The following is a 27,219-nucleotide window of genomic DNA, read 5'->3' as shown; positions in this document are numbered from 1 at the left end:
TTGAGAAGGCTATATACTACTGTCCTGTGAATATGAGACGGATTTTTCTTTTTACATGCAGAGATATACCTAGTACCTGAGGACATGTTCCCTCCTGAGCCACAGCTTAACAGCATTAGCAGAAGCAGCTTGGCCAGTGGGGAATTGAACAACAGCTGAGTACAGTCTAATAATTTACACTGGGGAAAGCCCTTGGAATTCAGAGGCACATTGCCCAGCTGGAGAGACAAATCTAATCTCTGCTAATGATGTTCCTCCCTCTCTTTCCTATCAGGGCTGGGCTTTTTACGCATGTGCATGTAATTATATATGCACACTCGGAGTCCAGTGAAGCCAAACAACACAGCACCCAGGATTAAATTACACAGTAAGACTTCCAGGCGTCATCTGGCTTCTACATCCTGTCCAATAAATGCTGTCCATGGTTCACGTTGTGGAGCTGTAAAAGGTCTCAGAAGTTCAAAACCATATACAGCTAAACACTGGAATTCAAGAAGTGCTAAAGTTGTGGTTTTATTGAGACTAAATAAATAAATAAGCATGCCTTCTTAAATTGGTTAAATCAAGCAAATACATATTAGGAAACAGATACAAGGACTTTGCCCTAAAAAGGACTTGAGACTGTTGACAAAAACGCACATAATACAGGAGGTGGTAAATCAATAAAGGGAAAATAAGACAGAAAGGTTTAAAAAAAAAAAAAAGCCAAAGTAAAACCAGTGAACAAAAATAATTTGTGTGCTAACTGTTTAAAAAGGTACAAATTTGGACCAGAGCTTTCTATAGATCAAACAAAATAGAAAGAATTAATTATTCAAGTAAGATAAAAACACACCAATTGTCCAGGAAAAGCAGTTTTTACTTGTACTAAGGCCTGTGAGGCCTTTCTTCCATGGATCCGCACAAAATGAGGATGATAACACAGCCTCAACAAATAGAGTAGCATCTTTCCTAGGACAGTTTTCAGGGTCCCTCTCCTTACAAAGAGAGATTCTCGGGTATTCCAGAACAGCAATGCTTACATAAGGGATTCCAAGCAAACAGCTCTTAGAAAGTCTGATTTAATCCAAAAGGACATGGACTACACCTTCTTCAGGGAATCTTCCCATTATTTAATCTTATTATAGTATTATTTAATATTACTATTTAATAATAAATCATTGTTAATCACTCTCAAGCTTTCAAGAAAACTGAGTAGCTGTTTTCTATTCTCTGCCAAGAACCTGGCAAGCAAATATTCTTGGTTTTCTTTCAAGGGATAGACCCATAAGCTTTAACAGTCAACCAAGAAGAAAGAGCTGATGCCCTCCTATGAAAATTCAGGAATCCGACCTCAAAAACCTCAGTTCTACACCAAATTAGGCCAAGAATGATAAGCCTGACCGTGTGGCTATTTTTTCTTATAACGCATAATGTGCTTCATGCTCTGATGAAACTTTTTATTTTTTTTCTGTGTTTTTACAAGTATTTTTATACAAAGCCCTTTGCAAATACCATCGATTATTTTTTAAAAAGAATGAAGCAATTCAATAGTTAATACCTCTGCTGCTCTACTGAAGTAAATGGGGGAGGGGGTCACCATCTGGAGCTATAAATTATAATCCTGCTACATGGTAATAGACAGAGGACTGATCCATGAAGCTCCCCTAGGAGAATCCATCTATCAGTGCAGCCATCCATACAACGGACTGAAGAAAAGGGCAGCTCCAGGTCCAGACAAGGGACTCTGCTACAGCAGAAGGATACAGAGCTGGCAGGTTTTCAAAAGCAATTTTCAGACCCCATCCCCCCTTCACCCAACCTCCATATCAAATTTCTGAATTCAGAAAATTACAGGGAGACTTCTCATTCTTTAAATATTGGCAAATAAAGGGAAATCAAGGATTTGAGAAGCTCTGGGGGGGAAAAAAAAAGTCCTCAAGTGAGAGAGGCAAACAATAGGTTCTGAGCTGCTTCATCTATCCTTAGTGAGCTCACAGATGTGTCTTGAAAAGAAAAAGGTGGCGTTATTTACCACAGAATGAAAACTACTGAGAGGAAGGCCCAGCTAGCTTCATGCAGCTCTGACTCTTGATCTAGGGGTCGTGAGTTCCAGCCCCGTGTTAGGTGTACTGATTACTTAAAAATAATAAAATCTTTTTTTTAAAAAAAAAAAAAAGGAAAGAAAACTATGGAGAAGTTAACCTGGCGGCTGCCTGGGTGGCTCAGTTGGTTGGGTGACTGCCTTTAGCTCAGGTCATGATCCTGGAGTCCCAAGATCGAGTCTCACATCAGGCTCCCTTCTTAGTGGGGAGTCCGCTTCTCCCCCTGACTCTCCCCCCCCTGATGCTCTCTCTCTCTCTCAAATAAAGAAATAAAATAAATAAAATCTTTTAAAAAAAAGTTAACCTGGAAAGAAGCTTCACAATTTTGCACACACATTCTTATAGAAAGTTGCACACCTGGGGCGCCTGGGTGGCTCAGGGGGTTAAAGTCTATGCCTTCGGCTCAGGTCATGATCTCAGGATCCTGGGATCGAGCCCTGCATTGGGCTCTCTGCTCAGCAGGGAGCCTGCTTCCCTCCCACCCCCCACGCCCTCACCTGTCTCTCTGCCTATTTGTGATCTCTCTCTCTGTCAAATAAATAAATAAAATCTTTGGGGAAAAAAAGAAAAAAGAAAAAAAGTTGCACACCCTCAAACAGGTGTCCTAGTGGGTGATAATTCTTTTCTGCCTCTTACCTTAGTCTAAGGGTTCAGTTGCTTTGGACTATTTCCTCCAAATACGATAATTTCAAAAATGGTATAAGCAAGTAAAAAGAAGACAGAAGATAGGAATGATCCTAATAAGAAAGAAAACAGTGCTGAGAATTGAATTTATAAAAATAATCAGAAAATTACAAGTGGAAAGAAAAACTTAGTTAGGATACTTTTTGAGGTCTTATATTAAACCTCAGAGGGTTCCTGAGATCAGTCTTAGAAAGAGAATACAAGTGGGATGGCTGGGTGGCTCAGTGGGTTAAGTGTCCGATTCTTGATTTCAGCTCAGGTCATGATCTCAGGGTCCTGGGATAGAGCCTCATGTGGGGCTCCAGACTGTTAAGGTTGAGCCTCATTTGCCTTCACTCCAATTAGCTGCAATGGCCCACTTTGACTCTTGTGGGCCAGGTTTGGTGCTCAGCCTGCTGAAGATTCTCTCTCCTTCTCTCCTTACCACCACCACCCCCACCCCGCCAGCTCTTTCTCTCATGCGCGTTTTCTCTCTCTTGTTCTCTCTAAAACAGAGAGAGAGAGAGAATACAAGTTACAAGTGCTAAAACAACTGGCTTTTTTTTTTCTATGTTGCTTAAATACGTAAAGCTCAGACCTATCACATCTTCTAAGATACTCCAGGACTTTTAGCTCTCACCACAGTCACCTGATAAAGGCACCCATTAGATTTACGACTGAAATCACAAGATGGCATGGAAATCCATGCCATCCTCATTTCTGTGAGGAAGGTGGTTGCTTATCAGATATCTTCTATTCAGCTCATTCATGGAGTCAGGTTCTTTGCTAGTCCCCTAGGGTGCTGGCTCTGTCAAGCAATAAGGAGGCAAAGATGAACAAGATGGTAGACCCCTGCTCCAGAGAAGCTTACAATCTTTTAGAGGGGAAATCTGTAAATAAATGATTACTACGTAGCCTGAGAAGCTCTCTAAGAAAAACAGGTAGAAATTTTGAAGTATAAAGAAGAGAAAGTTGCTGCCCAGGATGAATATGGAAGGGCTATAAAGAATATCAACCAAAAAAAAAAAAAATCAGATTACTTAATAGAGGAACAGGCATGCGTGAATGCACTGAAGGTGTGAAAGAAACCATGTGGTTATGTGGGGGGAGGGGAAAAGGTCAGCAGGTACTGGTGGGGTTTCGAGAGAAGAGAAGATTAAGGCTGGAAAGGTGGGTTAGGGGATTTTTTTTCTTTTCTTTTCTCCTACGGTCAAAGAAGCTTGGAGAGGTGAAGGGAAGCGGCATGATAAGATTTGAAAGACAATTCTATTTAAGGGGAGAAGATGAATGGATGGATGGATGCTGAAGTATGCGAAAAGCTAGAATGGAGAGACTGGAAAGAATCTGAGAGTTATGTAGAAGACAGAATTGACAGCACACAGGGACCAGCTGGGTATGATGGTCAGAGAGAGTTTCCTAGTAGGGAGGACTAGAAGCTACCACTAATCAAGGCAGAAGATCCTTGATCCTTGAAGAGGATCCTTGATCCTTGAAGAGGTGGCAGGGTGGGAACTTCAATGAGAAGGTAACAAGTTAGGGTTTCCACTGTCACTCACATATTCTATCAGGCAAAGCAGCAGGAAATGAAATAAGGAAGTAGCTACACTGAAACTGGGACAAAGGGCTGCAAATACTGTTGGGGAGATAAAAAGGAGAGAAAGGTTTCATGTAATTATTATACTGACATCAGAAGAGTCATACACTTTATGGACTCACTTTACCCTTGGCTTGGTGCCAAGGGTTATTGTATTATTTTCCTTTATCTCTTTCATGATCCTCCTGAATGTACCAAAAAGCTCTTCACCATTGTCCATACCACATACCACACACACAAATCATCTCTGCCGGCCCCTTCCTAAATCCAAGAGTGTTCCTTTCTTCAAATCCCTCTGTCTTCTCTGTCTTCCATGAGCCACTTTCTGGGTCTCCTCAAAAAATCAGTGATGGCTAATGGGTACAACAGTGAACACAGATAATAAACCACTTTTATGATTTAAGGCCAAGTCCATATTCCCATTAGTTATTTATACCCTCATTGTTTCATTCCTTTATATAAAACTTCAAATGGAGCATTTCTGAATAGAACACTACTTCTGAGTGTTAACGACCATCAACAATTAGGACTGTCCACTGTGGGCGCCACTGTTCCAAAGGCCTCTCAGCTACTATTTCCATGAATATCAGAGTATATTTGCATTGACCCTGAAAGTTTAGGTCTCAGAGAAAATGATTCTGATTTGGCATAAATCTGCAAGGGAAAGGAAGCATGACTGCACAAGTACAAGAGAGAAGTTAGTACTACGATTCAACGAACATTTCCTGAGCACCTGCTGTATGCTAGGTAAGTATGGGGCTTCTTAGAAGCTGTGTGGGGATATGAAGATATAAAGATGGCATCCTCTTTATCTTTTGGTATGCCTTAGATATTTATAAAGAAAACCAATGTTCCTTGCTCTTGAGAACTCAAGTCCAGTGGGGGAATTAGCTGTGAACACAACTGAAGGCAGGCCATGATAAATGCTTATAACAGAGGTATGAGGTACAGTGCGATAATAAATAACAGATTCAACTTTCTGCTATGGGGAACAAGAGTGCTCATTGGTCTTCACAAGGATAGGAGGCCAACAGTTTGAAATTTGGGGAGAAAATGTCTTTCTTGTTGATGCATCTGACAAGCCTTAATATTTTTCAATCTACAACAGACAAGGAATTAAGGTTAGCCCATGGGATGACAGGCCCAAAGCTGCTGCCAGGTCCTCCCTCTCGGAGGTCTAGGTAATTTCTTAGAACAGACAGCACTGCTTGTTGGCGCTTTACTATAGCAATGCTCCTTCCCCCACATCTGTCCACACACATTAGACCCCCAGAGTCTATAGTCTTCTTCCGTCAGAGCCAATGAGTGCTCTGTCTTCTTCTTTACCACCCATTCCACACACAGGTCAAGGGGGTGATCCTAGGGCTTCCAGCAAGTAACTCCACAGGACCAAAAAAAAAGGCTGCAGCTTCCTTTTAAATGCAGTCCTTCTAGAAAGCAGGGATAGGCTGGGCAACGTTTCCAAGTCCCCTTGGCATATGGACAGGCTCTACTCCTGTCTCATCATTGCCACTGACAAGCCTGGGACCAAAGCCTGACAAGAACAGAAAAAAGCCCCTGGCTCCAGTCCACTCCCCAAACCTCATGTGAGGCAGAGAAATGTGGTTTTGCGTCTTTTTTGGCCATGTAAGTTCTTAGATATAAGAATCAGACTGATGACTTCTTCCTAATCCCTGTCCCCCAAAAAGGAAAGCGAAGGAAAAAATTACAGCTTAAAACAGGGAAGTTTTCATGAAGTTTTAAGGAGATGTTTGTACAAAATTATAAAGAAAGATTTAGATTTTCTCCACCAAAATCAAAATAAGCTTATTTATATTACAACATCAATATTGGTCACACTAAAATATGCTGCATACTAAAGTGCTTATATAGTGCATAATAGCATTTAATACTACTCAACATTTAGGACTTCAGTAATTTTGCTGTTTAATGATTTGGAAAGAAGCTACCAGGAATCAGGAGTCCCAGCTGTGTCATAAATTAGTTGTTTAGCCTTGGGCAAGTCACCTAACCTTTCTGGGCCTTAATTTCCTCATGTGCAAATGAAAGGAATTGAACCAGAATGGTCTCTAAGACCCTTTTTAGCAAAAACAGAAACAAAAAAATCCATTCTGTGAATATAGAGAATCAAAATAATCAATGCAAAAGGATATATCAAAACCAATTCACTCGCCCCATCCCTGGAAATGCTCAATCTATTAAAGAAATTATAAGACTCCTGCTTTAGTAAAAAAGATTGAACCAAATGGCCTCTCCTATGTCTTTCAATTGTAAGACTCTCTCAATTTATGGGTTACTTTTGGAGATTATAAAACAATTACGGTGGGGCGCCTGGGTGGCTCAGTGGATTAAAGCCTTTGCCTTCAGCTCAGGTCATGATCCCAGGGTCCTGGGATCAAGCTCCACATTGGGCTCCCTGCTCAGCAGGGAGCCTGCTTCCTCCTCTCTGCCTGCCTCTCTGCCTACTTGTGATCTGTGTCAAATAAATAAATAAAACCTTTAAAAAAATTAAAACAATTACAGAACAAGATTAATTTAATAGTAAAGGGGAGGAGAGGAACACCATCTTCTAGGTACAGTAAATGTTTGCTGTTACGTTAACAGAGCAGTGACAGGTAGAGAGAGTCACTGTGCAGCTCACAGGGACTGTTTGTCTTGGGCCAGGTTGCTAGGTGGTGTAAATAACTCGGCAAACACAACACCCAGCACTGAAAAGTTCTAAATACCTTCAGTCGCTCCAAATTGAGCATATAGGATTTCATCACATAAAGCCTTCTGACTGCCAGTCTGAAAAACTGAGGAAGGAAGATAAAGATCACAACTGGCTCTCATTTGTTTAGGGGCATACACACACTCCCTGCAGTGTGCCCCATCGGCCTATGTTCTCAGGGACTTACATCAAAAGAATGGCAGAAAATAGCAATAAACACTGCGTTATCTTACATTTATATATGCAGTTCAGTTTCCAAGGTAATTCCATATATATGGATTTCCTTTGAGCCCCATAGAAGCCATGTGAGGTAAACGGAGCAGGTATCATTGACCCTTCTCCAAGGAAAACTGAGGCTTACCAAGGTTTAGTAACAATCCCCTTTCCCAATAGTGTGAAATGGACCCAATCATTATATCACTTTCAAACTCCCTGAAATGCTTTTGTCACAAGAGGTCTGGCAGGATATATCTGCCTGTTTATGATTTCAGAATATTTGCATATTTCAGGAAATGGCAGAGGAACAGAATACTGTTATGGAATTTCAGGAAATGATTTTTAAGAAGGAAACAAACACAATCCTGAATTGTACCAGTATTTTAATTTTTTTTTTAAAAGATTTTATTTATTTATTTGACAGACAGAGAGATCACAGGTAGGCAGAGAGGCAGGCAGAGAGAGAGAAGGAAGAAGGCTCCCCGCTGAGCAGAGAGCCCGATGTGGGGCTCGATCCCAGGACCCTAAGATCATGACCTGAGCTGAAGTCAGAGGCTTTAACCCACTCAGCCACCCAGGCGCCCCAGTATTTTAATTTTTATTTTTTTAAAAGATTTTATTTATTTATTTGACAGAGAGAGGGACAAGAGAGGGAACACAAGCAGGGGAAGTGGGAGACAGGGAAGCTCCGGCTGAGTAGGGAGCCCAATATGGGGCTCGAATCACATGACCCTGGGGTGGTGAACTGAGTCGAAGGCAGATGCTTAACGACTGGGCCACCCAAATGGCCTGTAATGGTATTTTTTTTTTTTTAAGATTTTATTTACTTATTTGTCAGGAGAGAGAACAAGCAGGGGGAGCATCAGGCAGAGGGAGAAGCAGGCTTCCCACTAAGCAAGGAGCCTCATGTGGGACTTAATCCCAGGACCCTGGGATCATGACCTGAGCCGAAGGCAGACGCTTAACTGACTGAGCCACCCAGGTGTCCCCTGTAATGGTATTTTTTTTTTAAATATTTTATTTATTCATTTGACAGACAGAGACCACAAGCAGGCAGAGAGGCAGGCAGAGAGAGAGAGGAGGAAGCAGGCTCCCCTCTGAGCAGAGAGCCCGATATGGGGCTGGATCCCAGGACCCTGGGATCATGACCTGAGCCGAAGGCAGCGGCTTAACCCACTGAGCCACCCAGGCGCCCCTGTAATGGTATTTTTAAAGCAGAATTAAAAATAGATGTTAAGGGGAGCCTGGGTGGCTCAGTTGGTTAAATGTCTGCCTTTGGCTCAGGTCATGCTCAGGTTCTGGGATCAAGCCCCGGCCACTGAGCCGGGAGCCTGCTTCTCCCTCTCCCTCTGCCAGTCTCCCAGCTCTCTCTCTCTTAAATAATAAAAAATCTTAGAAAGAACAAAAGGAAGGAAGAAAGAAAGAAACAGATGTTAAGATAGAGATGCCTGTCAAATCTGAGAAATAAAGGGGACCAAAATGCTGTAACTAAACAAATGCAATTTAAGTTGTAATATAGCAGTGTGATTTTAGAAACATGTAATGGCAAAGGTTAGTATACTGGGAAGAAAGAAAAGCAAAGGATTTGAAATAGGTGATAAACATATCAAGAAACAAATACCTTTCTACAGAAATTATATTTTAAGAAACTAAGTTTAGCTTAGATAAGACTTAAGAAAAGGATTTCAGTCCTAAATATAGCCCATGTTAAAATAGAGGCAGATTTTAGTATAAAGTAAGCATCTCAAAGCTTTAAGCCTTAGAAGAAAAACATGCTAACATCTGTTAAGGCACCTATTACGCTTCAATTTTTATAGACTTTGTCTTATTTAATCTTTATACCTTCATGAAGGTCAATATATCACCATTTTATAGACAGAAAACTGAGGCTCTGAAAGGTCAAATAACTTGTCCAAGGTCACAGTTAATGGATGGTTTGTTAAGTCTATTTGACTTCTAGAGGGGTCCTTTTAGAAGGCTACCTCTCCCTACAAAAGGCATATCTAAAATTTGCAATTATATTTGGTTACTGGAACCATAAGAAACCATCTTTCCTAAGAATTGGGAGGCTGAAAATTCCATGAGTTTGTAACATAACTCACTCATCCTGGTGACAAGAGCGTTAGAGTCAGAAGAACTGCGTTTGAATCCTCGAATCCTTACATAAGCAGCTATATGATCTTGGGCAAGCCCTTGAATTCTTCAGGCCATAATCCAGTATGTTAGTCTTTGATTCTATCTGTTTATGAAATATAATTACTGAATGTTATGGCAGACATCCCAGGGACAGAGATACACAAGACTCTCTCTGTCCTCAGAGGTTTTTTTTGCATTAAATCAACTTCGTTGAATCAAAATGACTTTCTACACTCTTAACACCGTTCTTTGGACTTCTACTCCAAGCAAGCAGGTACAGAAGGGCAACTGCCCAGAGGGACGTAAGATAAAGGAAGATTTCTAATATGGACACTACAGATCAGAGGACTACTGGGAATAATTCTTCAAACCTTGTAGCCAGGTAATTCTACCCTGCAACACCTTCTGGTTCTCCTTTGTAAGGGCCCAAGATATAAGTAAGCATCTCCAGTTTAGGGTCTCAACCCTTTATTTCTCTGTGTATCCTCTTCCGTGACCTCATTGCTCACTCTCTCTTCCCTCCGAAACTTTCCCATTGGCCCCTCCTGTTCCATTTTCAATTTCTTAGCTGCATGCTTCCTCAGCTTCCTTGAACGAATGAAATGGCACAGATGACTTTTCTCTTTTCCTCTCCACTTACCATTACCATGTCCAACTAATCACCAAAGTCCTGTAGATATTTTTGTGTGAGGGAAAATTGTCAAAGACTTTGAAAAGGGCAAAAAGAATACTGGGTATCCTTGCCTAGGGCACCACTCCCAGTTTATGGGAGACTTGCCTTGGTTTTGAGATATTTACAGCTTAAAATTGTAGCAAACGTCTAGTAATGCAACTGATTCTTGTCCGTAGAAATGTGAATGAATTGAGTCTGATGGAATGCAATGGATTATTAATGCTCTGTGGATACTGACTGGTTTTGCCCCTAGTTGCACATTCATTTTGGCACGCCAAAATTCCTTTCTGCCTACGTGTATATGTGTTTTTGGGATCTTCCTTATAGGATCTTACTGGTTCCCTCATTAAATTAATGGGTTAAGTATAATATTTGACATACATTCATTTGATATGTGTATGAATCACCATTTTACCTTTTAAAAAAGTATCCTTCAACATTCTGAGTATCTCTTTAAATTTATGCACGTCACAATAACCCTTTCTAGCACAGCTCATCTTCACCATTGCCTAGATTATTTTAACAACCCCCTAATTGTAGCCTTGTCTCCAGTCTCTCCATCCTATTCCATTCTCTCCATAGCCAGAGTGCTTTTTCTAGCATGTAATTCTGAACATACTACTTAACTTTGTAAAACCTCCTGCTCCTAGAATAAAGTCCAACCCTCTTGGCATGATTTGCTTCTCTAGCCTCATATTTGATACAGCCCTGCAATCACATTTCAGTTCTTGGAATTCACTGCCCCCACTCTCTTACTTCTGGGCACTTGTAGTCCCCCTGGCATACAATGCACATTCCGTACCATCCTCTTCCCACCCAGCTCTTGCTTGTTCTTTGGGGTTCATGTACCTGGATCACTCAAGTCTGGGTGAGATGCCCCACTTACATCTTCCTCCAGTGGCCCATACTCACTGACCCCTTCCCCCCTCGCCCAACAGCACATATCTATTATAATGACTCGTTGACTAGCTCCCCTCCTAGACTGTAAGTTCTGTGAAGGCAATTGCCATGGCTAGATTGTTCAAGAACATTAGAGTCACTACATCCCAATACCTAACCCAGCATCAGCACATGGCGGCCATTCAAGAACGTATTCTGAAAGCTGTGTTCTCCGCAGGGTCCCAGGATAAGAGAAACTTTCTTATACAAATCCTTCTCAAGATCTGTGACCCAGCCCCCACCCCCACTATCAAAAAAGCATAGGCCACGCTCAAATAGAATGTGTGGACTTCAGTTTTAAGCTTTTATTTTATGGAGTCAGAGGGAAATATTCAACTCATCTGCTTTTTAAATTGTGAACAGTTTCATAAAATGGCCATTCCTAGCAGAGACGAAAGACGGTTTTGTTTGACTTTCTCTATGGCAGGGAAAAGGGAATGGGAGCAGAAAAAAGCATGTGGAAGGGAAGAGAAGACTAGAATCATGGGACATGACCACAGCTCAGCCCTTTGTGGTACTCTCACTAGGTTCTATAAGGGCCCTCATTGTATCTATGGGGGGGAAACTCAGAGGTGTTCAGTTAGGCATTGATAGCTAATAGATGGGACTGTCATGACTCAACTCTCTGACTTCAGAAGCCAAGCTATTAATCACGTTGAAAAGTAGAAAACAGAGAGAAGTTAGAAGAACGATGTTTAGGCAAGATAAATTATTGCCAAAGCTTGGTTTCAGAAGTACCTACCAAGTACTTGTTTTACCTTTGCTGGGGGTTTGCAATTAAATTTCTCTTCGATATTCACATGGAACAATTTTGATATTTAACACAGAGAGCATACTCTCTTATACTGATGTTAGTAAGGTCTTTCCTAAGAAGGTCAATTTCTTAACCAGTGGTCCCTTTTCATATCTTATCATTCCGAAAGAACTAGTAAGACACATATTTAACAGCGTAACATTATAAAAGCAAATTAACAGTATTATAAAAACTTGAGAAATAGAGAAAAAATAATTCTACCACCCTAACTCAAAAAGGCTTGGCATACTTGCTTCAATTTTTTACTTGAAAAAGCTCTGTGCTACTCTTGAAACTTTGACTCCCATTTCTTTTCTCTTCCCAAAACATCATACACATTTTTCATCTGATTGCACAGATTACATCACCCTCATTTTAAAATGGCAGCATATAGTCTATTAATTGGCTATTAACTATAGTTGACTCTGGTTGTCTTGTTCCATAAAGTCTCTGCGAACAGTGGATCGGATTAGTGGATGCTCAACCACACAGCTCCTTGGAGAAATACACGGGTAGGTTTCTAGTCACTACATTTTCATCAGCTGATCAATACATAACCTTGTTTTATGTGGGTTTCTATTTGAAGACACCTTACTTGATGTATTGTTGATTCATTAATGCTGAATTCATGGTCACCAGCACAGTAGATCATGCCTCAACGAAGCACACTTTCTCTGTAAGGCACATCACAGCCTTCTTGCACCAGGAATACTAGGCAATATTTCAGCACTATGCTTGGGGCTATTTTATTTTATTTTTAAAAATTTTATTTACTTATTTGACACAGAGAGAGAGAGAGTACACAAGCAGGGGAGCAGCAGAGGAAGAGAGAGAAACAGGACTCAATCCCAGGATCCCAGGATCATGACCTGAGTCGAAGGCAGACGTTTACCCGACTGAGCCACCCCAGCACACCCCATGAAATTGACTTTGAGAAGGCACTTGTCCACAGTATGAACGTTGAAACATGAAGGGAGAGAGTGTCACCTTGCTCCATCTGAACTGGGATATGTATTTCCGGCAACTCAAATTTTTCTCTGTTCTGCATATGTCTGTCTCTGAATGACTGTAAAAGCATCACAGGTATTGATTTGGGAGGTGAGAACTAAATTTTAGTGAGTAGGTGAATTAACAAATACACAATCTGCAAATAGCGAGTATCGACCATATTTTTCTATTTTTCCATTAAAATAATTCTGTGATTAAATCTTTAGGCCTAAAACTTCCTCCTCTTTTAGCAGTATTTCTTTGGGAAAATTTCAATTTGGGCAAAGCCCACTTAATGCAGTTCTTGCAATGGCTCATGTTGAGATTCTTCAGATCGCCACTACTTACAAAGTGTGGTCCAAGGACTAGGGACATCAGCATCACCTGGGCACGCATTAGAAATGCTGACAAAAATTACCCAAGACTAAGTGAATCAGAATCTGGGTTTTGTTTTTGTTTTTTAAAATTTTATTTATTTGACAGAGATCACAAATAGGCAGAGAGGCAAGCGGGGGATCTCCCAGAACCCGGAGATCATGACCTGAGCTGAGGCAGAGACTTAACCCACTGAGCCACCCAGGAGCCCCCAGAATCTGGTTTTTAACAAAATTCCAGGTGATTCCCATGCACATGGGGAGTGTGACAAGCTCTACTATAAACCAAGGATTCTCACACTTCAGTTTGCATCAGCATCGCCTAGCTAGCTTGTTAAGACACAGCTGCCTGGGCACCCCCATCCCCAGCATTTCTGATTCAGAACATCTGGGGACTGGCCTGAGAATCTGCATTTCTAACAAGTTCCCAGGTGACGATGATGGTCTGATCTAGGACCACACTTTGAGAACCACCCTGTAAGCCGATTCCAGGGTAGATCTCTTCCCGGATTTAAGCTTGCAGTTTTTAAACTGGTAATACATCTTTTTTGCTGGGAGCGGGAGAAGGGAGGAAAATAATCGATGCATAGCTCATCAAAAGAAATCCACACCAGGTTTTGTGGAGGCGAGCTAGCTAGCCAGGATGGTTAGACCTAGTCACAGCTGGTAGGGGGAGGCCAATATGGCTGGTCAACTTCTCAGTTGAAATAAAGGGGAAAAAATTGTTGTTGTTGTTGTTGTTGTTTCCTCTTGTTATTTAGGCACACTTTCTACAAAAGCTAACATTAAAGTACCTGAAAAAAAAATCTTACTGAGTAGTTTTTCACAAACTATACTTTAGGAATTACATACAAAATAGGATGATCTGAAAAATTCGCTTGGTAAAAAGTGTCAAAGAATTTTTTTTTTTTTTTTTTTTTTTTTACTTTTTCAGTTTCCTGTGATAATATACAGCTGTGGAAGGATAGGTCCCCAAACCAGGCCCACAAGCTTAGTTTCTGGTCTTTGGCAAATCCTTAACTGCAACCACCCAGGAATAACGCAGAAGAGATTTCTTTTGGAAGATGGAAGCCCTGAAACTACAGTTTCCTCATCCTGAGCCTTCAGGCCAATCCCCAAACATAACTGTTCTCCAGCATAAAGACATCTCTGGGTACAAGACATATGCATCTCAGGTAAATAACAATTACTGTTTCAAATTACTCTTGAGCTTGGCGAAGCTTTTAATGAAGTATAGTCAGTCTCCTGGACTCCCTTGGAGTGACTCCTTCTTCCTTACCCTAGGGACCCTTTTGTTTTGCATTAATAATAAGTTTCTCTTGGTCATTCCTTTTCACCTTCCAGACTCGGTTCAAGGCTTTTAGAATCCAGGTGGCTGGATGGTTCTTTGGTTTTTAAAACCATCCCACAGCCTTTTAAATAGCAGGAAAAAGACGGACAGCCATTTGTAAGACCATCTGGGCCAAAAGCAGTTGACTCTAACAAAAGCCGGTATCAAAGGTGTTAAGATTCAGTTAAAGGAAGCCCTTATCATGTAGATAACCTTGGGATCAAAGGAGAGCCGGTGATGCGAAGTGAGTTCTATTTCCGAGCGTTATGATCTTTTCTCCAAACAGGGCTTCTGCCCTAACAGAAAATACAAAGGATTATGTGATTGTTTCTCTTTCTCAAAGAATCAACTCTGGTCTCCAGGTCTCTGAGACTACTTAAAGGTTAGATTTGAGCCTGGCTTTGATCATTAACATAAGCAGCGTAAAGCAAATGTTCAGTTATTTTTGATTAGACAAACAGATGGAAGGGGTTCTGTTCAAAAATGGCCAGAAACAGGAGGAGGAAGATGGGGGTGGGTGGGCCGGGAGGAGAACCTGGCAAAGGAGTACAATTACAATTTCTTTTCACATTGGCTCTGAGCCCTGGCAGCTGCGGTATCAGGTGGGTATTTCCCAGGAGTTTCTCTGCTTAGCAAAGATTTAAAATGAGTCTGTACTTTTCGGCCTAGAGAGTAGTGACTGAAAATATCCAAAGGTATGTTGCATGTGTTTCTTCTTAGGTACATATGTATTTGAATTTGTTATGTGAGAGGAAATAATTGGTGTGTAATTAGTAAAATGCTTAATCTCGCTTTAATCAAAAGATTATCTTCCCTGGAAAAAGCAGTCATGGTTTTGTATTGTGGTGGGCTTGATCTCCCTAGTCTCAATTATCCATGGTTATCCGTGCCTGCGGATAGCCTAATGTGTCCCATTAGAGGCAGGCAGGACAGCTACCACAAATGTAGGCACAGCGCCTCAGGGGTAATAAGAAGCCTCGGTGGGCTTATTTTGCAAATTGAGCCCTCTTTAGTAATAGCAACTGTGACAGCCCTTTTTAGGACTCGAAATGAGTCTTTTTTTTTTTTTTCTTTTCAGTCTGGCTCCCGATCCATTCTCTTTGATTTAAGATAGAAGCTGCTCTCCTGGCTGCCACCTGCCCATGGTAAACCATCAGTCCAACCACAGGCTCCCTGGGCTCTGCCTCCCCCACCCCCTCCTTCTTTTTTCTCCTCCCCGCACCCCCCCCCACTTCTTTTTTCTATCACCTTTCTCCAGTCCTTTATCTTTGACTATTTCCTAAGCCCTTCACCATCAATCAACTCATTCTTCTACTTCTCTGGCCTTTTGGGGATCCAGAGTTGCACTAAAATGTCCTCCTAGTACTGCTGAATTCAACTATTACCTTAGCCCAGGAATTTGGTACAAATCAGCGGATTGAAGACAATTACGTTTGTCAGTGGGAAGTCCTACATTTTCTCCTCTAATTTTTAAACAACTAAAACTGTACAGTTACTAACCTTCTCTGTAATACACGAGTGCTTTTTGCAAGATGCTTTTACCACACGGCTCCACATACAAGGTATTGTTACTAAATGGAAGCCACTATCTGAAATTATAGCTGTTAGGCCTAGACATGAGACAGCTCTCCTTGACTATTATACAAATAAAAAAGAATACAAGAAAAATTCTAGACTGATGAAATGAACCTAAGATGGGAAGGATGTTTTCTGTTTTGTAATTTTTACAATTTATCTTTTTCCTGGACAAAAATCTGCAAACTCAAGACACCAATCCATCAACCAACTTGTTATTTGGAGAAGTCTGGGAAGAATAATTCTCAAAATGTAGCAACTCTCATACAAAATAACAAAATCTTATTTTTTCACAAAAATCTTATTTTTTTTCAAAGACTGGTTGTACCATTTATGAATTTAGTGGTTCTCATTTTCTTATTTACTATAGTCTTTCACTCTTCATCATGCTTCAGCTGATTTAAAGAATGACAGGAGGTACTGAGAGATGGACAAAAGGAGCCAATATGATCAATTTGCAGGACTCAGTCCTAGGACCCTGGAATCATGATCTGAGCCAAAGGCAGATGCTTAACTGAATGAGCCACCCAAGTGCCCTGAATTTTGCTTCTTAACAGCACTAACAGAAGTCAGATAAAGAAAGGCTGTAACACATAACCAAACTAAGGTTATTAAATTATCTGTTGCCGTATTTCCTATTAGCCCAGATCACCAGTCTAAATGGAAGCTCTCTCTTGACCACAAAGAATAATGGCCAAGACAAGTGACATTTATATGGGCATGCCCAAAGGTGGCAGGGTCAGATCTCATTAGGATCCTATTTCCTGCTTATGATGAAGTCCGTGAGCAGATCCCAAAGTGACTTAACCTTTCTGTGTCTCACCCATCTGAAACACTTAAGACATTTTCCCCTCCTCCTCAGCTGTAGCAATATCCCATGGGGGTTAAACTGGTAGAAAAGTACTATGAAAGAACTGGAGTAAAGGCAGATTTTAACCAGATTGTCTTATGAGTTGTCACTCATCTTCTCCATGTTGGTAATAATGAGATGACAAGAAAGGTTACGATGTTATAGAAAGGACATTTGAGATCACTAAAAAAATGTCTTCATCTCATATTTTGAAATGAAAGCTGATGACAAATTTTAAAAAGTCAAGAGAACTGTCTTGCCACGGATGACCTGATACTGCTACATAGGTACTTAACTGCCTTAATCTGAAGCCTTTTCCATTGTGTCTTTGTGCCTTATAAGGCAGGCAAACAGAAAGTACATTGATTTTATCCATTTTAATATAAGAAATCTTTAGGCTATCACTCACCATGCAGTAATTCTCAGTGTGATGTTCTGAAAGGACATCCCCTCAGCCCTCACACCGCCCCCCACCCCCCACATCTACCCACATACTCAGATGGATTGATCCTAACAGGGCAGCAAGCAAAATTTAGAAAAGTTTTCCAAGTACCACCTCTGCTCTGGCCTCTGCCCAGCAGAAAAATCACTAATCCCCCCAAAATGGTTCTCCTATAAAAAACAAATGTAGACAAAAAAGCCAGACACGGGCTATAAAGTGATGAACAAACAGTGAATACTAAATATTCACTTTGAGTTTTAGTCTTAGAGCAGTTCTCTTTGTATACTCATTGTGCCTGACTTGGTCAACCACTTGGTTTGATATTTCTTTAGTTTCTCTGAATCTCTCTGACTCTATATCCACACATAAAGCATACATTGAAAAAGTCCCTTTTAGAAATGTTAATGTATTTTAATTAAATTATTTTTTTTAAGTAGTCTCCACATCCAGCATGGGGCTTGAACTCATGACCCTAAGACCAATAGCCACATGCTCTACTGACTGAACCAACAAGGTGCTCTGAAGAAGTCCCTTTTTGACTTTACCCCACTCCCAGCACACTTTATTCCTCTTCCACCTTTACTCTTCTCTTTAAAATTTATCACTGCCTAAACCCAATTTACTTTATTTGTCTTCCCAATATAATAAGGCCCCAAGCGAGCAAGAATTTTTTTTTCACTGCTATGTAAATGTTCAATATTTGTTGATTAAAAGAATGCCAACACTTCAACACCTGTTAGTTCTATTTGATTTATTTTCTTTCCCATCTCTCCATCATTCCTTTCAATTATTCTCTCAACCCTAGTATACTGCTCCTTTGTCCTCTTGGGATTTTTCCTGCTGGCTCTATCTACATAGAGCATAGCCAGCATGGGCTCCATGATTAACTGTCACATGATAATCTTCATTTACACATACCCTCTTATCTTCTACCACACCTGCTGTACCAACACTTAACCCTATATTACTCTCCACCATCCAACTTGTCTTACTCCATTGTCCTTTCCAGAGCATTGCAAGAGAAGACTTTAGACCATTGCCAAACCTCAGACCCTTGCTAGACCAAATCAATAACAAGTGAAGGTAGATCTCAATGTTCAAAAGCCATGGTATACAGAAGAAAGAGAATGGGGTGGAGAATTAGACCTGGATTTCAGAATTGGGTATCATATGCACCACCTGGTGTCTTTGGCTGAGTCATCAACATTTTGAGCCTCTTTTCTCATCATGGGGGTAGTAGTACCTCGAGGTACTTCATACCTCGAGGATTATATTTTAAATGAAATAATGTATGTGAAAGCTCCCAGATTTCTAGGCATGGAGAAGTTGCTTAATAAGTGTCAGCTCCTTCTCTTCCTTTAATGTATCTCACTAACCTCTTTGAAAATGCCTAACTCTTACTCAGCAAGAAAATCCATGCTCTCTAGTATGAATCTTAATTTTCCTCTTTTCTCTCCTTTCCATTTAGAATTCTGTGTCTTCTTGACTTTTCTTGATTCAGAAGTAGTGTCCCTCTTCTTTTTAAAACTAACCCTCTATCCATGCAAATAGTTTTCACTCTGGATGTACAGTAGAATCATCTGGGAGCTTTTAAAAAATGCAGATGTCTGGGCCCCACCACAGGCCAATTGAATATGACTCTCTGGAGGCAGGAGCATGGTATCAGTATTTTTTTAAGTTTCCTGGTAGGGTGCCAAGACAATTCAATGGGAGAGAGAACAGTCTTTTCAACAAATATTGCTGGAACTGGATATCCTCATTTAAAAGAATGCAGTTGAACACTTCCTTATACCATGCACAAAAATTAACTCAAAATGGATCACAGACATGACTGTAAGAGCTAAAACTGTAAAACCCTTTAAAAAATAGGGATAAATCTTCATAACCTTGGGTCAGGCAAAGTTTTCTTGGATAGGACACTAAGAGCACAACAACAACAAAAGTGAAGAAACTGAATTTCATCAAAATTTTTAAAAAGGGGCACAGCAAACAATACCACCAAGAAAGTAAAAAGACAGCTTATAGAATGAAAGAAAATATTTGCAAACCATATATCTGATAAAGAACATATCAAAGACTCTCAAACTCAATAGCAAAAAAAGAAATAACTAACTTTTTAAATGGGCAAAGGATCTGAATAGACATTTCTCCAAAGAAGAAATACAGAGAGCCAATAAGCACATAACAAGATGATCAACATCATTAACCATTAGGGGAATGCATACGAAAACCACAAGGAGATAGCACTTCAAATTCACTAAGATACTCTTATCAAAATTAGAGATATAATGAAGTGTTGCCAAGGTTGTAGAGACTGAAAGCCTTATATGAGGCTTATACTGGTGGGAATGTAAGATGGTGCAACTGCTTTGTAAAACAGTTTGGCAGTTCCTGAAAAATGTGAAACATAGAGTTATCATAGGACCCAGCAATACCACTGGTAGGTATATGCTCAAGAGATATGAAAACACACGCTCACACAAAAACCTGTATGCAAATGTTCACAGCATTATTCAGAACATCCAAAAAGGAGAAACAACCCAAATGTCCATCAACTGATGGATGGATCAGTAAAACACGGTATATCTGTACAATGGAATATTATTCCACAAAAAAAGGAATGAAGCCCTGATATATGCTGTAATATGAAGAACTCTGAAAACCTTATCCAAGTGAAAGAAGCTAGTCATGAAAGCCTGTATGTTACATGATTTCATTAATATGAAATGATCAGAATAGGCAAATCTCTGTATAAAGAATAAAGGTTAGTGGTTGCCTACAGCTGGGGGGCTATGGGGAAATGAGGAGTGACTGCCAATGTGTATGGGTTTCTTTTTCTTTTTTTTCTTACAGTGATGAAAATATCTTAAAATTGATTGCAGCAATGGTAGAACAACTCTATGAACATTACTAAAAACCACTGAAAAAGAGAAAGTTCCCCAAGTAATTCCAGTCTTGATCACCCTATATGTGTATGGTATCTCCCCTTCTAGATTCCTTAGGAGGAAATATGGCATCTTCTAAATCTTTCTCTCCTCCTATATTCTTTTTTTTTTTTTTAAGATTTTTATTTATTTATTTGACAGACAGAGATCACAAGCAGGCAGAGAGGCAGGCAGAGAGAGAGAGGAGGAAGCAGGCTCCCTGTTGGCAGAGAGTCTGATGTGGGGCTCGATCCCAGGACCCTGAGATCATGACCTGAGCCGAAGGCAGAGGCTTTAACCCACTGAGCCACCCAGGCGCCCCCCTCCTATATTCTTAAGGAATAACCAACCAACACAGAGCAGGAGGGTATTATCTCTTAAATGACTCTTTTGTTTGTTTGTTTGTTTGTTTGTTTTAAAGTAAAGCAGTGTTCTTGGGAAATGCTTTTTATTTTAGTCAAAATTATAAGGGTCAGACTGCCACCTGGCAGCATTGGTCATCTTGGCCATCTTGATTCACTTGAGCTCCACAAGCAATTAATTCAGTTATAGCCAAGCGAGAGAGGGTAGGTAGACAGTGCAAACCAAACTGACTGGTTCTGCCATCCAAAGTACTGTTGTCCCGGCCTCTACCAGTGGATATGGCCTCTGGTCCTTTAGGAACCATGCTTTTGACAGTTCCCCAGGAGAGGGCTCTGGCTTGACTGACTTTGTTTACTAAATAAATTAATTCCTACTTCTGGAGTAGCTTCAATTTTGAAACAGAAAGGCATCTATTGACAGTCACTGATACACAGGATTTTATTGTTTGATATTAAACAATTAAGAGTTATTGTGTTTTTTTTTCCCTACAAGTACACTATACAGGAAAATAAATATAATCTAGAATACAGCCACTAGGCGTGGAGAGAGAGGGAGATTCTGTATCTACTCTGTGCCTTAAAGGGATAGTTTTTACTTTAATAAAATGCAAAGTACAGACTGTATTTCTTTCATGGAAATAAAGCCCTCTTGCCAAAATGTATAGAAAAGACAGTGTTTGATGAACATTTCTTGAGCTTAATTATATAAACACATTTTTTAAAAAGAAAAAAATCTAAGAATTCAGTCTTTTGATCCAGCAATGATCTGGACTTCAGTAATTTGGAGTAACTTTGCAATTGCTACTTTCAGCAAAGTCTGAAGGTACACAGAAGAACGATGAAAGAAGTCTAGATGCTTACAAATACAGAGAAATTGTGTCATTTGCTCAACCCAGCCTATTAAAAAAATTGCACAATATGAAACCATAGTTATCTGAGTAGAGGACAAAGATCTGATTTAGAATGAGGCATAAGTTCTCCCTTCTTTGGTGAGTTCAGATGCACTCAGAAAAACAAAATGAGTAAGGGCAATGCCAAGATGAGAAACAAAAGAAAACTCCAAATTTTCAGGTAATTCTAAATGAGTTCACAGAGGGAAGAGTCACTAATAATCTTCAAAACAGGTCATGAGAGCTCCAGTTCAGAAGCCCTATTTCATGAGAAAAGACGATAATAGGAAAAATCTCAAAACTAAGTATTGATTAGACGAAGTAAACACGAGAATGCTCGATGATAAGAAATTAACAGACATTTTGCTTTCCCTCTCACTGGAGACAACAAGCAGGTAGACGCTGCCAACTAGAATATAATTTGCTCCAAGTGAGGGAGGTGGAAAATGCTATTATGTTATCTGGGTTGAGGAGCTGCCCTGGGGCAGGACATGTCACAGGGTCCCATCCCTCTTCTTTATGATCCCAACTTTCACCAGAATATAATCCAGAATCTTGGAAAATAAATTCGATCACAAATACTAACTTTCTGTTAAACCTCGAAGCAAAAGTATCAAACCAACTTAATACTTGGAACATATCAGAACTTTCCCATGTTTGCCAAGCACAGCAGAATAAACTATTTTCAGCTGGAAGTTCATCTTCAGAAAACACTCATGTGCATTTCAATGCAATATAATTATGGAATGTATTACGAAACCACTTCTTAATTTTCATTCGGGGATTTTTGCAGATCAGAATTTAAGGATCATTCTCCTTTTGCCTCTGGTGCAGGTTTTTAAGTTTTGAAAATATAAATAAAATGCACAGAGTGACAGAAAGAGCCCTAAAGATATATAAATACACCCCTGTGAGTCCCATAATAAAAGCTTTGGAGGGGGGAAAAAAATGGTCGGACAAGTATTTATCTTCCCCAAATTGCAAGCTCGAGACCCTGACTGGTACACAATTACGAAACAAAGGGGAGGTGAAGGGTGACACACAACAGAAAGGGCGGCAGAAAGGAAGACCAGAGCTCGGCAGGCTAGAACCTGCTCTGTCTCGCTGACCCAGCTTCCCCCCGCACCTTTCTGGTACCAGCTGGGGGCTTTGCCTCTCACGCGACCCGCATCCTCTTCTCCGAGAAATGAATCTCCCTTTAAGGAAAGCCAAGCCCGCATCCAGAGGTAACGTGCAGAACCGTAAATGAAAAATGTCCACGTCTAGCAAGCCGACCAGCAAAGGGAAAACCAGCTGTCAGTTTGGGAGGCTCGCAGCTCTAACTGGGTTTCAGATTACTCTTTGCCCCTGTCTTCCGCTCTGTCTTTCTCACCCAGTCTCCCTCAATAATATCAGCTTTCTAATCAACTCAAATCTCAAATACCTTCTCCATCTGTCCTTGTGCTAGAAATGCTGATGAAACAGAAGAAAAAAAAAAAAAAGAGTGTGATACTCACAACAATGAAGAATTCCTACACATGCCGTTCCATTTTCTTGCTTTAAAAAGGTGGAAGGTTAATTTAAAAAGCCTTGCAGAATCAGAAAAATAAGGGGGAGGGGGATTCCACCCACACAATCCTCCAGCCCACCGCAAAGAAGCCCAAAGGCTTGCTGACGTCACAGATTCATGAATGGATGTAAATTGGGCTGGTTTAGGATTCCGCACAGACTTCTCTGTGGTGTGTGCCATGAAAAAGAAGGGGAGGGTCCAGAGCAGGCCCGACCAATAGGCTTCAGGCACTCATGGCCTGCCTTCTTTTAGGAGGAATCTGGTCACAGAATAAACAGAGCCCGCCAATCAGGCGTCTGCCACTGCCTTAAGACAGACTGGCAGCTTGAGGGGGGGGGGGGGAGCGGGTGGAGTGTGTGTGTGTGTGTGTGTGTGTGTGTGTGTGTGTGTGTGTATGTGAGAGATAGTCGTGAAAACGTTGTATTGCTATTGAATGAGAAAATCAAAATAGAATTTCGGTGGAATCAGGGCTACCAAAAATGCATATAGAAGAATCACTCTTATTCGTTAGAGCTGTTTTCTTTACTCCTTTCTTGCTGTTCAGCAACGTGCTGCTCTGATGTGATAAAAAACAAATCAAAGTCAGGGAAAGAGTTCCTAAAACTAGTGATGAGTAAGAAATGTAGCCCTGCTCACCAAGCCTCCTAAAAGAAAAACAGTAGGGAAATATTAATGGGAATAGTGGTTAAGAAATATATATATATATATATATATATATATATATATATATATATATATGACAATATTACATAAATGTAATTTTTTAAAGAATAATGTCATTTGCTCACCTTTGTGATGCATCAAAGTGGGTGTGGAAGAGCAATGCTGCATTTAAATAAGGTAGGTAAATATTTCCTCATTAAGACACAGCTCCAAAACAGCTCTTAATGATTCTTAGACCAAGTTTTTTAAAAATAAGATGCCTTACTATATTAAAACAGCTATATTAAATTCACCCAAGAGCTTATGACATTTAAAACTCTCTAATTAAGAAATATTTTACCAGCTTTATTGAGATATAAAAAAATGCACGTATGTAATTTGTACAACTGGAAGAGGTCAGAGTCATGCAAATACCCGCAACACCATCACCATAGTCAAGGCAGTAGACATAATCAGAGGGTTTTCTTGTGTTCCTTTGTAGGTTTTTTGGTTTGTTTTTATGGTAAAACTACTTCACATGAGATCTACCCTCTTAGCAAATTTTGAAGGGCACAATATAAGACCACATTGTTAACTATAGGCACAAAGCTGTGGAGCAGATTGCTAGACTTACTCATTTAGTAAAACTGAAACGTTACACGCATGGAATAACAACTCCTATTTCCTTCCCCCCTCATCTCTGGCAACCCCTATTGTATTCTCTGCTTCTACGAGTTTGACTCTTTTCGATATCTCATAGAAGCAGAATCATGCAGTATTTGTCTTTTTATGACTGGCTTGTTTCCCTTGGCCTAATGTCCTTCAGGTTCATCCACATTTTCTCAAATGACAGAATTTCCTTTTTTAAGGCTGAATAATATTCCATCATAAGTATACACCACATTTTCTTTATCTGTTCATCTGCTGATGGACACTTGGGTTGTTTCCAAGTCATTGTGAATAGTGCTGCAGTGGACATGGGAGTGCAGGTATCTCTTGGAGATCCTGATTTCAGTTCTTTGGGGCATATGCCCAGAAGTGGGGTTGCTGAATCATATGATAGTTCTATTTTTAATTTTATGAGGAATCTCCATACTGTTTTCCACAGTTGCTATACCATTTTACATTCCCACCAACAGGGTACAGGGTTCTAAATTCTCCAAATTTTGCCAACATATGTTATCCTTTTCTAAATAGTAGCCATCCTAAGAGGTATGAGGTGATAACTCACTGAGGTTTCACATTGTATTTCTCTGACAATTAATGATGTTGGGCACCTTTTCCTATGCCTATTGGTCATTGGTATGTCTTCTTTGAATAAACATCTATTCAAGTCCTTTGCCCATTCTTTTTTTTTTCTTTTTTAAGATTTTATTAATTTATTTGACAGAGAGAGATCACAAGTAGGGAGAGAGGCAAGAGGGGGGGAAGCAGGCTCCCCGCTGAGCAGAGAGCCCGAAGTGGGGTCCCATCCCAGGACCTGGGATCATGACCTGAGCCAAAGGCAGAGGCTTAACCCACTGAGCCACCCAGGTGCCCCAAGTCCTTTGCCCATTCTTGACATTGGTTTTAGCAATAATTTCTTGAGATGACACAAAAGCAAAGGCAACAAAAGCAAAAATAGACTATATCAAACTAAGAAGCTTTAATCAACAGAATGGAAAGGCAACCTACAGAATAGGAGAAAATATTTGTAAAACACATATCCGATAATTTCCAAAATATATAAGGAACTCATAAAACATGATAGCACAATAAATAAATCATGACATTTCTTTACTCTTTATTTTAAAAATGTTAGAAGTTACACAAAAGTGGAGATTAATATAATCCACTGCCCCTAGACCCTATCATTTCACTTCATGATTACCAATACTAAATAGCAATACTAAAACTGATCACAACTTTTTTGAATTTGGGAAATCCTTGATGCTGGAACAATAGTAGCTAATATAAGGCCTCTGTTATGAGGTGTCCAGTGACCAAGAACATTCTGAACAGAGATCTTCCTCTATTTCTTAATCAGACTATTGAGTACAGCTAAAAGGAGAGTGGTTGCCTGTTTCTGTGTGGCTATGGAGGGTTCAAGCCTGACACTAGTGAATACTGTACCCTGCTTAGCTCATTTGGAAAAACAAAATGCAACAAGACCCTCCAGGACTATTTTACACACAGCAAAGATGTTCAGGGCACTGTTCTATGTACTCAAACAATAGAATATCATTGGCAAGTAACATATCCAGCAAATTTCTCTAAACGAGCTTACTGTGGAGTATCACTATGAAATAGATGGACCACTATCTCTAAACGAGCTTACTGTGGAGTATCACTATGGAATAGATGGACCACTAGTATTGCTCAAGACAAGTACAGGACTGGTATTGTCCTAGTAGCCCTGAGGATACCACACTGGCTTATATCAATACATCCATGGACCGAGATTATTTTAGAACCCATAAATGGAAAGGAATTAAGAATATACATCTCTGTTTCTTTTGACAACAATCAAAACTAACCAGGATACACTAAAAGAATCAGATTTTTTAGAAAATAATCTTTTTTTCCCCAAAAGTTGGTCAACAAGATGTTCAACTCTGTTATGGAAGCCAACGATTTGTTATAAGATTTGACAGCAACACCATCACTCAACTAATCTACCAGGGAGGAGGGTAGTCTCTGGTGTAATTCAAAAACACAGCCTATAAGTGGTTCTAAACACAGCCGCCTAAGAAGTTGGCTTTATATGTAATCTGGCAAATAAAAATAAGCTGGCTATATGGACTTGCCATTTTAGTAAGATGAACTTGGTCAGGGTTAGCATACTTCCCTGTACCACAGAAATACTGACAGGGCCAACAACAATTTCTCCTGTTGAATATCATGGGAAATCTTTGGGAAGATAAGTTATCTCCTCCAAATTACAGAAACTGTAGAGGTAATTCTTGGAAGAAGCCATTGTTGTTTTGGGAACAGAAGGAAGGTAGGGAGAGGGGGCCATGAGAAATGTACATTTAAGAGCAGCATTGCCCAGGGCGCCTGGGTGGCTCAGTGAGTTAAGCTGCTGCCTTTGGCTCGGGTCATGATCTCAGGGTCCTGGGATCGAGTCCCACATTGGGCTCTCTGCTCAGCAGGGAGCCTGCTTCCTCCTCTCTCTCTCTGCCTGCCTCTCTGTCTACTTGTGATCTCTCTCTGTCAAATAAATAAATAAAATCTTAAAAAAAAAAAAAAAGAGCAGCACTGCCCAAAATTTCCTGCAATGATGGAAGTATTCTATAATTTACACTAATACAGTAGCCCCATGTGACGGTTTAGCATTTAAAATGTGGCTACTGTGATTGAGGATCTGAATTTTAAATTATATTTTAGTTCATTTAAATGTCATTTTATTTTTATTATGTTCAGTTAGCCACCATATAGTACATCTAAATTTTAAAATAAATATTCACATGTGGCTCGCTAGTGGCTACTGTATGGGACACAGCAACT

General features: G+C 40.2%; 1 protein-coding gene across 4 annotated transcripts in view; it reads right to left on the bottom strand.

The window, feature by feature from the left end:
• Positions 1–27,219, bottom strand: part of MAP3K13 (mitogen-activated protein kinase kinase kinase 13) — a 165,236-nt gene that overhangs the window by 70,730 nt on the left and 67,287 nt on the right. The window contains exon 1 of one of the 4 annotated variants that reach the window (XM_004745183.3): positions 23,039–23,345. The exons of the other annotated variants lie outside the window; for them this stretch is intronic. The gene's annotated coding sequence lies outside the window, so the exon portion shown is untranslated. Of the gene's footprint in view, positions 1–23,038; positions 23,346–27,219 lie in introns of those variants that run through there. 4 annotated transcript variants of the gene reach the window in all.

Source organism: Mustela putorius, unplaced genomic scaffold (assembly GCF_011764305.1).
Source record: "Mustela putorius furo isolate JIRA1106 unplaced genomic scaffold, ASM1176430v1.1 tig00003834_pilon_pilon_pilon, whole genome shotgun sequence".
NCBI lineage: Eukaryota > Metazoa > Chordata > Mammalia > Carnivora > Mustelidae > Mustela > Mustela putorius.
Note: the sequence above shows the minus strand (reverse complement) of the source record. Positions and strands in the feature narration are given on the sequence as shown.